This window comes from Pipistrellus kuhlii, unplaced genomic scaffold, assembly GCF_014108245.1.
Source record: "Pipistrellus kuhlii isolate mPipKuh1 unplaced genomic scaffold, mPipKuh1.p scaffold_m20_p_3, whole genome shotgun sequence".
In the NCBI taxonomy this organism is placed as follows: Eukaryota; Metazoa; Chordata; class Mammalia; order Chiroptera; family Vespertilionidae; genus Pipistrellus; species Pipistrellus kuhlii.
In genome coordinates, this window is record NW_023425529.1 from 167,637,710 (window position 1) to 167,649,964 (window position 12,255).

Consider the following 12,255-nt stretch of genomic DNA (forward strand, 5'->3'; position numbering starts at 1 on the left):
AGATGACTAGTTATGATTTCATATAGAAATGTTTCTCTGAGAACTCTTATTTTGAAAATAAACTTTTGTCCACACATACACACATGTACTAACTAAATCCTATCCACTTAAAATGCAATTGAGTTGACAAAATGACACAGATATGAGAATATGTATCCATGGTCAGTTTTTGAGTAGCTTCATTTTCTAATCTCTTAGGCAGAGATTAAGGAATTTACTGAAAGTCATTTGTATGCCATTGGTTGGAATTGAAAGGAGAACTGCCAAGTCCTGATTGTCCAGTATATTGTTTTGACTTATGATCTATCAATGAGCATTACTGTGAAGCACACATAGTCACTTTAACTAATGCGAACCTCAAGTCCCCAGGCTGGCACAGGAGGAAGGAACACAAGTCTCATGTTTCCGGGCCCATTGCTGGGGTCAGGGACACGAGCCTCGTGTCCCCCGGGGGGCGCAAGTCCCCACCCACTGATGCTGCAAGTCCCTGCCCACCGGCTCCTGCTTGCGCAGGCAGCATGCTGATTGATCATTACATGACGGCATCCCGACCAATTTACATATTACTGTTAACAGATTAGTGGGTTAATTCTGATTTTGAAATGCCAACATGTTAAGTGTAGAAAAGACTTTATTTTTACTTATCTATTGCTACACATATTTTAAAATAACAATATTTTAAGATGTGAACAAAAACCTTTTTATTTTTGTAAAATAAATTTCCACTTAGAGGTTATTCATTAGGAAAAATATTGGCTTAATATAGTTCTTTTGGATAGTTTATAAGGGCTTTTCTTTTTTAACTGTGATGACTATATGTTTTAAATGAACAGACTTTGAAAAGTGGTTCTTATTATAGTGCTGTCTTTACCACTGCAAATTTTCTCCTCTCCTAGATATTTTTGTGAAAATCAGCCAAAAATCCATGTGACCCAGAGATTTCAGATTAGGAATCAAAAATCTGAAATATTTTAGTAATAAAATATAATCATTTTTTTTTTTAGCTTGGCCAAAAAATTTATTGTCTTTATATGAAAAATCATCATAGAAAATGTGGTTGGTTTTTTAGCTCTCAGCAGCATGTTCCTGAGCTCTGAGGAAACTTACCCAATCTTCTGCTAGTTTGGTTTTGTGTTGGACATATAAATAATCAAAGCTAGATATTTTCTAGCTTTATTCAAGGCCTTTCTTAGGAATGAAAAAGTAAATCTGTACAATTAGATCTAAATGCATAGTGTTAGCAAACAGCCCATGGGATTTCAGCAGTACTCATTACATAATGACTATTAGTTCATATTTAAATACTAGAGACCTGATGCATGAAATTCTTGCACAGGCACTTGGGGGGATGTCCCTCAGCTCAGCCTGCACCCTCTCCAATCTAGGACCCCAGTAGGATCGGGCCTAAACGCACAGCCGGACATCCCTCTCACAATCTAGGACTACTGGCTCCCAACTGCTCACCTGCCTGCCTTCCTGATTGCCTCTAACTGCTTCTGCCTGCCAGCCTGATCAGTGCTTGATTGCATCCCTGCCAGCCTGATTGCCCCTAACTACCCTCCCCTGCAGGCCTGGTCACCCCTAACTGCCCTCCCCTGCAGGTCTGGTTTCCCCTAACTGCCCTCCTCTGCAGGTCTAGTCCCCCCCAATTGCCCTCCCCTGCAGGCCCAGTCGCCCCCAACTTCCCTCCTCTGTTGGCCTGGTCACCTCTTTCCTCCATCGCCGGGGGCAACCCAAGCCTCCTACTCTCTCCAGCTTAGTGGCTGCTACCATTTTTGTTGGGATTTATTTATCTTATATAATTGAAATTTTATAGCCTTGAGCAGAGGCCAGGGCTGGCCAGGGCGGGTGGTAAACTTGGCTTCTTCCATTTGGGGGGCAACCCAAGCCTCCTGCTTGCTCCAGCTCTATGGCCAGCCGCCATCTTGGTTGAGTTAATTTGCATACTCACTTCTAATGGCTACTCGGCATGGCTTGGTGTAGCAGTGATAGTTAATTTACATGTTACCCCTTTATTAGTGTAGATTTCAGGCCCCTTAACTATTCTACTTCATTCTGTTTATGATTGATTTGTTTATTGATAATGTGCCAGGTATTATAGTTGGCCTAGGGATTCAGAGATGAAGTAGTCCTATATCCTCAAAATAAACTTCAGTCTTTCTATATTCTCTGGCATCTACCCTGTTTCCCCGAAAATAAGACAGTGTCTTATATTAATTTTTGCTCCCAAAGATGCGCTAGGTCTTATTTACAGGGGATGTCCTCTTTTTCCATGAAGAAGAATATGGTACACATTTATTGTTAAATGAAAATAAAGGAAATTTATTACCTGTATATGGTACGGTAGTATGGTAGTTGTCAACACAAATCAGACAAACTGTGAATCCTACAGTATCAAGAATTTACTCATTTATTCAGTGATAATCATGTCGTCATCTTCTGGAACATCATCATAACAATCCAATTTCTGAATTTCCTGGTGAATTTCTTGTGACTCCATTTCTTTCAGAATCAGTGGACCAAATCTCTCATGTTTAGCCTGCAGGGGGGGGGGGGGCTTATTTTTGGGGGGATGCCTTATATTTCACTCAGAAGGAAACCTGTAAGGAGGTCTTATTTTTGGGGAAACCCCGGTAAGTTGTTTTTATTTTCCTGAATTAAGTTGTGTGCTTTCATTAAATACTTATAATTGGTTTTGTAATGTATCAAGAAAGGTCTTTCTAATATGCTAGATAATTTGGAAGCTGTGATATTAAGAAGCTAAGAAAGTTTTTAACGGAATTGAAATTGCTTTTAGTTTAATGTAGGGAAGGCACTCCTCTCCCTTTCCACAGGTTAAGACTTTTTCTAAGGCTGGAAATGTTAGAGCTCCCTTGCATTCTCTCTGTTCTCATATCCCCTAGCTTTTCAACCCGAAAGTTTTCTTTTGTCATCCAGGGCACTTGTCCCTTTCTGTCAGCAGGGCCTCTATCTTGCTTATCTTTTATCTCTAGTCCTTAGGATTAAACATAATACAGGCACTCAATATGAAATGAATAAACAAACCTTACCAGGAGCAATTTCTGAGCCTCATCTCCTGCACTTTTCCTTTATTGCTTTCCTGTCTTCAGTAATAATGTATGGTTGTAGGAAGCATGCCTAAATTTTCATCCCTATAACTTTTGTGCTTAGTCCAGTATTTGGTAAATAGTAGGTGTTCAATAAATATTTTATTAGAGAAGCCTGTGTAGGTTGGGATGGGGACAGCCTGACTTTGGTCTCCTTCCCAAAAGTTAGCAGCAGCAGAATGAGAAAGAGGGAGGAGCGGGCATGAAACTTGGCCCAACATTGGCTCAGCCTACAGAGGGCAATTAACAGACTGCAGCTGGTATCCAGAATTGATGTAATAAAATGTTTTGCTATTGCCGAAGCCGGTTTGGCTCAGTGATAGAGCGTCGGCCTGCGGACTGAAGGGTCCCGGGTTCGATTCCGGTCAAGGGCATGTACATTGGTGGTGGGCACATCCCCGGTAGGGGGTGTGCAAGAGGCAGCTGGTCGATGTTTCTCTCTCATCGATGTTTCTAGCTCTCTATCTCTCTCTTCCTCTCTGTAAAAAAATCAATAAAATATATTTAAAAAAATGTTTTGCTATTATTTCTTACAGATGTTTTAGGATCATGTTCATTTACACACACGCGTACCATACCTCCCTTTAGGTCAAGATGGCCCTGTACAATGTATTAAGTGCTATGGTAGAGTAGAGGTAGAATGCTATGCCAGCAGGAAGAGGGTACTTGACTTGCCTTCAGAGGGTGTATGATGGGTGAGGGGGCAATCTGGAAAAGTTTTTGGGATATTTTAACAGACTCTTAAAGGATGAGTGGTTGATGAGAGAAAGTGTTAGATTGGTGAAGGGCAAGGTGGGAAAGCTTAAGCAGCAGGAGAGGAGGCTGAACAAGTTCACAGGGGCCAAATCAAGAAAGATGATCCGTTTTTGGATTTTTATCCTAAGGCAGGGAGAGCCATGGGACGTTATTAAATTTGTGTTTGTTTTTTTTTTGTTTGTTTTTTTCCTGTTTTTCTTTTTAAGTTCTGTCAGTGCTCTACAGAACAGATTTGAGGTGGACAATTTCGGAAGCAGGCAGAACAGTTCGGAGCTGTTGCTCTTATCCAGATGAGAAATGATAAGGCAGAACCTATGAACATAGTACAAACTGGGAACATTTGCAAAAAAGTTGGGGAGAGGCCCTAACTAATTCAGCCTTAACAGAAGGAAGAAGAGTAAATACCAATACCACCAATATCTATTTCTGCTTTGTTTTTATTGTTTAAGCATCAAATCCACATTTTATTGAAGAGAATGGTCAATTTTATGCTTTTGCTTAGTTTCTTAATTGAGCAAATGTCTTATAGCAAATTCTGCTGTAGAAGAATATCTTTTATTGATACCTTTTGGGTTTATTATATATAGACGGAGTGAGAGCACTTTGATTTGAATGCATGCTATGAGTGATTATATTAAAGTGATATGAATTGCTTTATGTCTTGTGGATAAGTGAATACAGTCATATGAAAATATAAAGGGAATATATCCTCTCCTGAATTATTTTTAAAGCAAGCAGATTTTCCTCTTTAATGTAGAAATTAGTCAGTAGTTTAGAGTCCTTTTTATTTATTTATTTATTTATTTATTTTATATATTTTATTGATTTTTTACAGAGAGGAAGAGAGCGGGATAGAGAGCTAGAAACGTCGATGAGAGAGAAACATCGACCAGCTGCTTCTTGCACACCCCCTACCGGGGATGTGCCCGCAACCAGTGTTCATGCCCTTGACCGGAATCGAACCTGGGACCTTTCAGTCCGCAGACCGACGCTCTACCACTGAGCCAAACCGGTTTCGGCTTAGAGTTCTTTTTAAAAGGTTACTGTGGAAAGTACCTTTAAGTCAAGATAGCCAGATAAGGTTTACCAATACAGAACATTTACTTAACATACTACGCCCATTGTGATTTGGAGAATTGATATTTTATTAATAAAAATGCTGAAAATAGCTCAGAAAAGAAAATGTTTTCCCCTAAATCATAGCATTAACCTTTCAAAAAGCCTCAACCAGAGGCTTTAAATGATTCAAAAGTTTGACAAGCCACCTTTTCAAACCTTATAATTTTGACTCCTCACATATTCATTTAAAAAGAAATAAGGCCCAACCGGTGTTACTCAGTGGTTGAGTGTTGACCTGTGAACTAGGAGTTCACAGTTTGATTCCCCCATCAGGGCATGTGTCAGGGCACTTGCCCGGGATGCGGGCTCAATCCCCAGTGTGGGGCATTCAGGAGGCAGCCAATCAATGATTCTCTTTCTCCTTCTCTCTTCCTCTCTGAAATAAATAAAAAAGTAATAAGGAAACTAAAAATTTGTTAAGTTTCTCTACACGATGGTCTCAAAGTCTCAGAAGTCCAAGCATCTGTATTACTATGGGAATTAAACAAATTTGGGGGAAGAAAATGCTCAAATTTTATTCAGAAATAATTAGCTTCTATACCACTGTGGTTAAAACTTTTATGGGTAATTGTAACTAGCAACTGTATAGCACTTGGAAGCAGTAAAAGGGCTTTCTTTTGTTTGTGGGTAAAATAGAAAATATTGTAATCTGATAAAGTTTTTGTCCCCTCAAAGGATAAGATCATCTGAAGACAAATGGAACAACTGCTTACATTTGTAATGTTTGTATTTCCTTGACAAAGATTTCCAAGCACTGTCCTTTTTGTTTTAAAGATTGACATGGAGTTGTGTAGTCACTGTACCCAATTCAGTTATTGCTCTTGGTTTATAGCAGAGATAGATTAGATACTATCAATTCTAGCTGCATTTAGTGATTAAAAGGTAAACATTGTTGTTCATTTCCTTTTTGGTACTCTATAGGCGTGGTCAGGTTCTTAGAACTGAGTGATTTTCTTTTTTCATAACCTCCACCCTCACCAACAATTTTTGTTGTTGTTAAAATGTAGAAAGGCTTGCTCTGGAAGAATATTGATTTTTTTCTTAGTGTAATTTGCATCCTGTCCATACTTAATAGCAGTTTGTGTTTGCTGATTCTTAGATGTGTGTGTGTGGACTCTAAAAATATTCATCTCGTGTGTGTGTGTGTGTGTGTGTGTGTGTGTGTGTGTGTTACTGTGCTTTGAGTCAGCTCCAATTCCTGGCGACCCTATGAATGAGTGATGTCAACAGTGTTCTATCCTGAACAGCTCAGCTCTGCTCATCTCAGCTCTGGTAGACTCAACGCCTATGGCTTCTGTTATGGAATCAAACCATCTCAAATTTGGCCTTCCTCTTTTCCTGCTGCCTTCTGTTTTTGTTTTGTTTTAAATAACAGGGTATCTTGATTAACTCCCACCCACCCCTCCCCTACCTTCCCTCCGAGATTCCACACTCTGTTCCATGCTTCCATGTCTCTGGATCATTCATTCATCAGTTTATTTTGTTACTTAGATTCCACATATGAATGAGATCAAGTGATACTTGTCTTTCTCTAACTGACATTTAACTTAGCATAATATTTTCCAGGTTCCTCCATGCTATCTCAAAGAGTAAGAGATTCTTCTTTTTTGCTGTTGCATAGTATTCCATGGTATAAATGTACCACAGCTTTTTTATTCACTTATCTAATGATGGGCACTTGGGCTGTTTCCAGATCTTAGCTATTGTAAATTGTGCTGCTGTGAACATAGGGGTGCATGCATTCTTTCTGATTGGTGTTTCTGTTTTCTTAGGATATATTCCTAGAAGTGGGATCATTGGGTCAGATGGCAGTTCTATATTTAATTTTTTAAGGAAACTTCATATTATTTTCCATAATGGCTGCACCAATCTACATTCCCACCTGCAGTATACTAGGGTTCCCTTTTCTACACATCCTTTCAAGCACTTGTCATTTGTTGATTTGTTGATGGTATCAGAGCTCTATTCTTTTTCCTCTTCTTCTTTTTAAAATATATTTTATTGATTTTTTAGAGAGGAAGGGAGAGGGATAGAAAGTTACAGAAACATCGATGAGAGAGAAACACCAATCAGCTGCCTCTTGCACACCCCCCACTGGGGATGTGCCCGCAATCAAGGTACATGCCCTTGACAGGAATCGAACCCGGACCTGGTCTAACTTCCAAGGGGGCACTTTGCATATTAACCTGATAGATAGATAGATAGATAGATAGATAGATAGATAGAATCTGATTTTCAATTGGTAAGTGATCATTCAGCTAGAAATCAGTACATTAACATATTTGATAGCTTTATCTTATACTACCTCAAAGAATGTATACTTAAACTTGCCTTTGTATATTGACTTTAGACTTTTTGCTTTAAAACAAAACAACCCTCTAATTTTTAAACAATATGTGTCTTAAAATTTTATTTTTAAATGTTTTGCCACATAAATCTTCAAACAGTAAAAATGCCAAGTTTTCAAGAACCAGCATAGCTGGTTCATTAATGCAGAATATGTGCATGCATTCTTTTCTTGTTACTATAGAAACATACAGACTGTGGATTTATCATAAACCATGAGAAATGTTCCTTGCAACAGTTCACAAAAAGAAACATCTGGATCCCTTGTTTATTCTGGGGTAAAGGAAGACCACCCTTTTCCTCTGGATTGTGGAAATCACATGATATCTCTTGGGGATTTTTATTGGATTACTAGACTCTCTCTGGAAATTTATTTGACTTCATGTCAGTCTGGTGTTTTAATCCTTGAAGGGAAAGTTAGCTGAGAACTAAGGAGAATCTCAGTCATTAGTGGAGATTTTTTTTTTTGCCAAGGATAGACTATAATCGCATTTATATTATCTTGCATTCTCCTCTGAAAAATCCTCCACAGTTCTTTAAAGCATTTCATTTATATGTAATAACTCCCTTAAATTTACATAGTTCAATTTAAAAGATTATTAAGCCTTTCCTCTGGGTTGGGTTCTTGGAGCACATAGATGAAAAAAATTACTTCCTGCTTTTAAGAAAACCACATCAACAGGTTATTTCATGATTAATTCTAAGAGGCCTGCATAGTATAACTTAGAAACACAAAGGAAAGTTACTCAGAGTAGCTTACAGCTTAACTTACTACTTGCAGATGACTTTTTGAGCTCAAAAGCTGGTTAAAGGTCAAGCCAAAAAATGTGTAAAGGGACATACACGGTTTCCCTGAAAATAAGACAGTGTCTTATATTAATTTTTGCTCCCAAAGATGCGCTAGGTCTTATTTTCAGGGGATGTCTTATCTTTCCATGCGCTAGGTCTTATTTTCGGAGGATGTCTTATTTTCGGGGAAACACGGTATTGGGCATCAGGGATTACATTAGTGAAGGCACAGTGGTACAGAATCATAGGGTGTGCAGTTATCCTCAGAAATTTGACATGACTAGTGTATAGAAGTAACGTTAGGTTGGAGATGTAGGTAGAGACCTTGCTTGGAGTGTGTGCTCTGAAAGCCAAGGTTCTTCAACATTCTCTAGGAATCATTGAGGAATTTTAATAAGGAAAGTATTGTGGTTGCATTTATAAATTAAGTAACCTAGGAATGTATTTAAGGGGTAGATGGGTCTGAAAACAGAAGTAGCAATTTATATAACATCTTATTGTAGAATTATTGTTGATTTCCAAAAGTTTGAGTAATGATATTAACATGAGAAATTTTGATGTATATATATAAAATACACACACACACACACACACACACACACACACACACACACACATAAAGCCAGAGACCGTAACGCTGTCACGACCATAACAACCTAATGACCAGTCACTATGATACTCATTGTGGCCAGTGAACTGGCCTCATCTGGGCTGGATTGCCCCCAACACCGTGATCTGGGCTGCCAGGCTTCAGTCAATCGGTGGCAGTGCCAATTGGCGAGTGAATAGGTGGAAGGCAGACCTCTTGGTTCCTCCCCCCAGCCCTCAGGCTCTGATCGATGGGTTGGGGTGGCATGGAACTGGGGACTGGCAGTGGGAGGAAGGCAGACTGCTTGGTCCCTCCCCCTGGCCCTCAGGCTCCAATTGATCAGGGGATGGCTGATGGGGAAACTAGGGTGAGTGGCACAGTGGGGACTGGCGAGCAGGTGGAAAGCAGACCTCTTGATCCTTCCTCCTGGCCCTTAGATTCCAATTGATTGGTGGCGGCTGCAGGGCAGAACTGGGGACTGGCAATTGGGCAGAACATGGCCCTGATCGCAGGCTAGGTCTAGGGACCCTAACTGCTCATGATTTCGTGCACTGGGTCTCGAGTGAAATACAAAGTTTTCTCTTATTGAGAAACACTGTGTCAATCATAGAAAAATACAGTATAGCATGTAATTTTTTAAAAATATATTTTATTGATTTTTTTACAGAGAGGAAGGGAGAGGGATAGAGAGCCAGAAACATCAATGAGAGAGAAACAATCAATCAGCTGCCTTCTTCACACCCCCTACTGGGGATGTGCCCGAAACCAAGGTACATGTCCTTGACCGGAATCGAACCTGGGACCCTTGAGTCCTCAGGCTGACGCTCTGTCCACTGAGCCAAACCAGTTTTTGCTAGCATGTAATTCTATAAGATAGAATCTAGCAATATGTATGATCTATCAGAGAATTGCTCATTTTGAGATTTTTTTAAATTGACTTAAACTATACATTTAACATATCATTAATAGTTCATTGATACTTATAGTCTCAAGCTGTTCATCTGAATCATTTATTGATTTGTCTTTAAAAAAAAACTAGAAACTGTCTAAGGAAGAATTTGTCATAAATTGTTTGCCTGTGCTGGGATCATTTACCTGGAAGACTAGTATCATTTTGGTATCTCCCATCAAATTGTTAATGCTTGAGCATATCTGAAGTATAAAGTGTGAATATTTGTGTTTTTGTTGCTATTTACATACCTATGGATTGTAGGAAATTAGCTTACTGAACAAGCCCGTGTTGTGGAATAGAGTGCTTGTGTTTGAATCCTCCATTTACAAGATGTGTGCCTATGGACAAGTTGCTTTATTATGCTGGCTTTCACTTTTCATTTGTAAAATGAGGTAGTAACAGTATTTCCTCAAAGGGATGGTATGAGGAGTAAAATAATATAACCATTTTGTGAAGCAGTTAGAATGGTATTGACACATAGTAAGTCCTCAAATGTTAGCTATTATTATTACTACTACCACTTTAGTAATATAAAAATATTAAAATATACCATTTTTATCAGGGATTTATTGAGGACATAGGTGTGAGACTATTTGGTGGCCTTTACTGAGTAGTTTTAAAATTAGTGAGTTAAAAACACCTAATTCCACATCCTACCTGACCTTTTTGGTCTGAATGCCTCCTTTCCTGGTAAATATTGTTCTTCTCAAATATCTCTTATAATTATAACTAGTGGCCCGGTGCATGAAATTCATGCACTGAGGGGGTGGAGGGGGGTCCATCAGCCCAGCCTACACCCTTTCCAATCTGGGACCCCTTGGGAGATGTCCAACTGCCAGTTTAGGCCTGATCCCTGTGGACATCCCTCTCAAAATCTGGGACTTTGGCCCCTAACCACTCACCTGCTTGCCTGATCGTTCCCCTGCCAACCTGATTGACCCTACTGGCTCAATCACCCCCAACTGCTCTCCCCTGTTGGCCTGATTGCCCACAACTGCCTTCCCCTGCCAGCCATCTTGTGACGAAGTGAGGACGGCCATTTTGTGATTACATCATGTGAGGGCATAACGCCACCTAAACTTCTATTACGTAGGATGGTCACACAGTTTAATTCTTACTTTCTGTTCCATAGGTTCACTATTATTTTATGAATCTTGCCCATAAAATCTTATCTGGTCTTTTACACTATTTTAAACAACTTTTAGGTCATAGTTCAAGTTTTTCACAAGCTCTTCTGCCCAGCATTGCTTTTCAATGATACTACCCAATAGATTTTGGCTCTAACTATACTCCAGGCAATGTCCTAAGTACTGTTCATGGATTAACTCTTAATTCTTACAACACAACGTAAACAGAAAATAAGTACCTACAGTTTCTTGATAAGGAAACTGAGATTTAGGGAGATTAAGTTGCCTAAAGTCAATATAACTAACAAGCCTTGGATCTTTTTTTTTTTTTTTTTTATATGGTAGTTCGATTCTGAGCCTATGCTCCCTAGAGAGCCCCCCTAATTCTATAAGGTCTTAACTGTGATGTCAATCAGTATGTCTGCTCTTTGGAGGCTGGCTCTCAGGTTCCTAAAATATAAAAATCATTGTAAAGGAATTTAGTTATAGTTCTAAAATAGTTTTTAAAAAATAATTAAAACTGCTTTCTTGATTGCACTATTGTATTATTTGGAGGAATAATATGAAAATGTGTGGTTCTATTGATGCTTGGACTTTCTAGAAAATATAATACTGTGGACTATTTGTCTTAAAGATTTAATTCAGGCTTCATCACTTTACCTTAGTCAAATTATTGATTTATTTCCCCAACATTTTACTTTTCACATTTTCATTCCTTTAAGAAAGTTAAAATAATATTACAGTTCACACTTGGATTAGCCAATTGTTAACATTATGTCTTCTATGTATATGTACTTTTAAATATTAAACCATTTAAAAGTTGTGTATCCCATGACTCTTTAAATATTTCAGCATGGCTCTCCTAAGAATAAGTACATTCTCTTATTTAAACAAAACACTATTATTGTAATACACTTGAAAATTAATAGCTCCATTTTTAATAGCTGGTCCCAATTTAAAATGATCAGTTTTCTCCAAAATATGTATATTTTATCTGTGGGTGTGTGTTTAAATTCAGGACTTAATCAAAGTTTGTGCATTGAATTGGGTTGTCTAAGTCTTGTTTTTTAAAATCTAGACTATCTTCTTTCCACCTGTAGTTTTTTAAGAGCTCAGGCCAGTTGTCTGAGAGAATTTTTACATTTTAGATTTGTCTCATTGTTTCCTCATTTTGAGATTCAGTTTACCTCTGTATAATTTCATCTGGAAGCTGATCTTGTATATGACAGGAGTAAGAAACAAAAACATAGGTTGCATCTTGTCAAATGTCAATATTTAACTTGCCTTCCTTCAAGTTGGAAGTTTGAAGAACTTTTGAATTCCACCTGTATAGTTGCCCCATGTGTATTTATAGAATTTTAGAGCATGCCTCTGTGTCTGTGAACTATACATTTTTGCCAAAGGTCAAATTAGGGTAATGTTTCAATTTTAAACTATATATAAAGAAATAATTTTTAATATCAGCATTGT

General features: G+C 38.4%; 1 protein-coding gene across 6 annotated transcripts in view; it reads left to right on the forward strand.

Annotated features, from left to right (window-relative positions):
* The window catches only part of NSD3 (nuclear receptor binding SET domain protein 3), a 109,079-nt gene that overhangs the window by 14,781 nt on the left and 82,043 nt on the right, over positions 1–12,255 (forward strand). The window lies entirely within an intron of this gene.